At 42.1% G+C, this 4,479-nt stretch overlaps 1 pseudogene; it reads left to right on the top strand.

Moving 5' to 3' along the window:
* Nucleotides 1-3,940: 3,940 nt before the first annotated feature.
* LOC139081494 (late cornified envelope protein 2A-like) lies at nt 3,941-4,187 on the top strand (annotated as a pseudogene).
* Nucleotides 4,188-4,479: the final 292 nt, after the last annotated feature.

Here is a 4,479-nt window from a genome sequence, read left to right as displayed (position 1 = left end):
TAACATCCTAGCTTTCATTTTGGTGGGTCCTCTGTTCTTTCTATATTGTTAAAATGAATGAGGGAGTGAATGAACAGATAGACAAATCAACAAACTAAATAATTAAGTGGTCTACGCATGGATCAATGATGACAGTGTGTCACGGTCCAAGAACTTCTGATTTCTCCAATTCTATACATTTAAGGTCCTGTTTTTCCAAAAACTGTGTTACAATCCTTAACTTACATAATGTTCTCATTTTATTCTCGCAACTCTTTAAAATATATAATTTTGATTCCCCATTAATTTTATAAATAAGGAAATTAAGTTTCACATAAGTTAAATAATTTGCCCAAGTTCACACAGTAAGAACAAAGCCAGACCTTTGTCAGTATCTTGAGTCTTTCACCTCTGCTCTCTTCTCTTTTCTCTTTCTTCTCACCTCTCCTGGGCAAGCGTATCTACTTCTGTGACATCAGTCAACACTCTTATGCTGATGGCTAAGAAGTTCCTTCTAGAGTGGCTTCATTGACCCCTCAATCTAAAATAAACCCCTTGTCACTCAGGCACATCATGCTGCTTCATTTCTTCATTTTACTTATCACTAACAAATTGTTCCTTATTTATTTACTTTTTTTGTGCCCTTCTCTTCCCACTTTAACGTAAACTTTTTGAGAGTGCAAACCTTGTTATCCTGTCCAGTGTCATCTTTCCAGTATCTAGAATAGAATATTGTGGTTGCGTGAAAACTGTCCTTCGGCTACGTAGCTCCTAGGTCAATATGCAAAGTCCATATGTGTTTCCTGAACTTTAGATTGATTCATTTGGCTGTCTTTCAGATTTTACCAATCAAGGGTTCCATTCTTACCTCAAACTCAAAATTCAAAAAATAAAACCCATTCCTAATCCTCCGTTCGTCAAACCCCTTCTCTGTTGATTTCCAACTCAGTGAATAGCACCATCTGCCTAGTTCGGAAACTGAAAACATCTTGGATTGTTCTCTCTCTTGTAACCCCCATCTTCCCCATCTCTTGGGTGTTCATTGGCCAATGACAGGCTGAAATGTCATTAAAATAAATGATACTCAGGCAAAAGTCTAAGAATATTTTTTTATGAAATAATGATTATTTCAGTTTAAATAGTCATTTTAGGTGTTTTCGTACATTATTGGAAATTATCTCTCATTGTTGATGTGTATGCATTGGAGACATATGTATTATCTCAATAAAATTCTAGTTTGTGTCCCTGAGTTATTAACTTCTCTTTACTTAGTGTACTCCTCTGTCAAAAAGGGCTAATAAAATCATGCAAGTGATAAGGTTGTTGTGAGGGTTAAATGACTTAATACATGTAAATAAATAGCTTAGGACAGGATAATAACATTTTGCTCTCAGGTGACACAAAAACCCCAGGAATACATTTATTCCACAGAGTGAGGACTTTTTGCCATCACCATCATGATCACACTTATCTTCATCACTAACATCAACATCATCACCATGATATGACCACTCCCATCAATGATCTTTGTTCTTTGAACCAACTTGGTAACTAACCCAGCCCACATTATTCACTTCCTTTCTGAATATCTAAAGTTCCAGCAATCAATTCCACACATTCTGTACTCAAGTGAGTACTGTCTTAATGGACTTTACGTTTTTGTTTTTGTAAGCTCAAGAAATGATGATTTTCTTATCTCTGTCCTTTCTAATTTCTTACAAAGTTGTCTTTCATTTCTCAATTATTTACCACTCTATTAAGCCCATTATTTGATAGAATGATTATAAAAGGGCTTCTGCTGTCACATCTCTGAAATCAGTCTCTCTAAGATTACTATTGATGTCCTAACAACCAAATGGAGTGGGCTCACTGGGGCATGATGATCGCCTTCTCCTTAGAACTCTCTCTTTCTTTGAATAATAACACACATTTTAAAAATCTTTTTCTTTCTTAGGCTAATACTGACTATTCCAATGCAGTGTCCATTCTCTTTGCTCATCTGCTATCCATTAATGAAGTCTTGGGGCCTTCAGTTCTCTTTGATCCCTGTGAGCGTGATGACGTCATCCTTGCCGTAGAATCAACTAGGTACCATATTCCTCTCCAGTCTGAGTTCCATGCCCTCCCCTAAGCTCCAATAGGACCCAGGGCTTAGGTCTAACAATGAAGTCACGTTTCCTCATCTGTCTTCCACACTGGCTTGTGACAGCCTTCAAGGCAGGGACATTTATCCGTGTATTTTGAGTACTTAGTAGAGTGCCCATTCCAATGTAGAACACAGCACATATCTGCCTAATTAGGTCTACTTGTCTCTAATTTCAGACGTCAATAAGGCAAAAATATGTATTTTCACATATCTAAGTATTGCCTACCCTCATACTTGGCCTTAAAATCAAAGTTCAATGGAATCTCCTATGAGTAAATGGCAGCATTTGTCATTTATCTTTTGCCTCCCCTGCCCTCCATTTCATCCTATTATAGCACTGACTATTCATCCCTTAGGCTATCTCCTGCCCTTCACTTGGCTGTCCCTTGAGTCTCCTTCCCTAGTCAGTGACCTGAGCTTCAACCCCTTTCCTGGGCTGCTTACACATTCCCACACTCCTTTGGAATTTCATTCCCTCGGCCTGTGCTCTCATTAGATAATATTCTGACCATTGACAGATGATGACATCCAAGGTCATGTCCCATTTGACCCAGTGTGTGCTCTCATAAGGGTACTTCCAGAGCCCAAAGAATGGATTGAGACTGAGTCACAAGCTTCTACCTTGGGTGCTAAAATACAGCACCTCATTCATTAGTTAGTCAATCAGTATCATTAACTATTTTCTTCTTCATACTTATCCCCATTCTGTTAAACGCAATTTCAGGGGAAATGGAGATGAATAAAGTCCAGTGCTCACCAAATTCTCCATCTGGAAGAGCAGAGAGACATGCAAATGGACATGTCATTGTTCTAAGATAAGAGCTATTAGGAGCCCAATATGGGTCACAGGGCCTCTTACAGCACATAGGAAATTGACTTATAGTGCATTGTATACATGAATGTCCTCAAGGAAACCTGGCTGATATTTATGACAACAGCATCTTGCAAAATTCTGGCCCTAAGACAGACAATACATATATATTGATTTAATGAGTGAATGCATGCAAGTGGAATGGCTGGCCTGCAGCAGGCCTTCGGGGTAGATATCTGGGCAGTCTCTGGCTTCTGGGATTCCTCTGGCCCCATGTGGGGAGATCCTGGAGTCCTAAGTCTAGGAGTGTGAGGAAACACCTCATCCCAGGTTGTGAAAATGACTGCTCTGCATACACAGGCTGTGCCTCACTGCTGGAAAGACACTAGGCCCAGGATAAAAGGGCTCCAATGCTAGACTCCTCAGTCCTCAGCCCTGACAGTGACAGCTCATGACTCCTCCACTGACTGGGTGGATGCTTGGCAAAGGATGTTCTGGGACATAAGACTGCTAGGAGGGAGGGGCAGAAGAAGGCAGGGAGAGAGGAAGGAGTCACTGGGGGTCAGGATGTGAAGGATCCTGCAAATGCAGAGGTCTTGGTTCTCAGTATCATCTTCTAATTTATTCTTTGGAAAAAAAATGTTTTTGGATATGTCCTACCCCCATCTGACATCTTTGAGATTAAGGGTCAGAAAATGACTGCATTACCTTGTTTCTTTGGGGACAAGAAGGTTTATGTAGGAGTGATTTTGGAGCCCACATAGGGAGATGGTCAGCATATGTCACGGGGATCAAAGTGGACTGAGAAGAGGGAATATTTATCAAGGTTTGTCTTCCTCCAGATCAGATTCCAAATTGCATTGTAGGACTTGGTTCATGAACCAGTCAGTTGTAGAAGGTCGGTTTCTATGAAATCCAGGGGAAAGAAAATAATGAGAATGAATCCTTGAGATTGTGCGCTGATTTCTTTTTGTTTCTGTCAGGCTAACTGAACTCTTGCCAAGATGTGCTGCCAGCAGAACCAGCAGCAGTGTCAGCTCCCTCCCAAGGACCCTCCAAAATAACCCCCTAAATGCCCGCCCCACTGCCCAGCCCCATGTCTCTCTCCCATCTCCTCCTGCTGTGGCCCCAGCTCCCAGAGCCACCACAGGTTGTCTTTTCCACAGGCACCAGCACCAAAGCCCCGACTGCTCTGAGTGTGAGCCTTCAGGGGGCTCCGGCTGCTGCGGTGGCTCTGGGGGCTGCTGCTGACAGGGATCTTGCCCACAAAGGAGCAGGAATGGGACGACCCAAGTAACACGGATCCTTCCTCTGAACTTTTCCTCTCCTCACACCCTTTCTTCTGTTCTGGAGTTTAAGATGCTAAAAATGAAGTCTTTTCACAGGCCTCATCCCTGTGCTCCCCACAAACGCCCCGTCCCCTAACCCAGCCGCCCCAGCCTTGGAATCATTAAGCCCTAAATCCCACCACAGGAAAAATAAGGTTTCTTCTTCCAGCACTTCTGCTCCTTGCCCTTGATGATCTGACACACAGCAGCACCTC

The sequence above is a fragment of the Equus przewalskii genome, unplaced genomic scaffold, assembly GCF_037783145.1.
Source record: "Equus przewalskii isolate Varuska unplaced genomic scaffold, EquPr2 ChrUn-10, whole genome shotgun sequence".
NCBI classification, from domain to species: Eukaryota; Metazoa; Chordata; class Mammalia; order Perissodactyla; family Equidae; genus Equus; species Equus przewalskii.
Note: the sequence above shows the minus strand (reverse complement) of the source record. Positions and strands in the feature narration are given on the sequence as shown.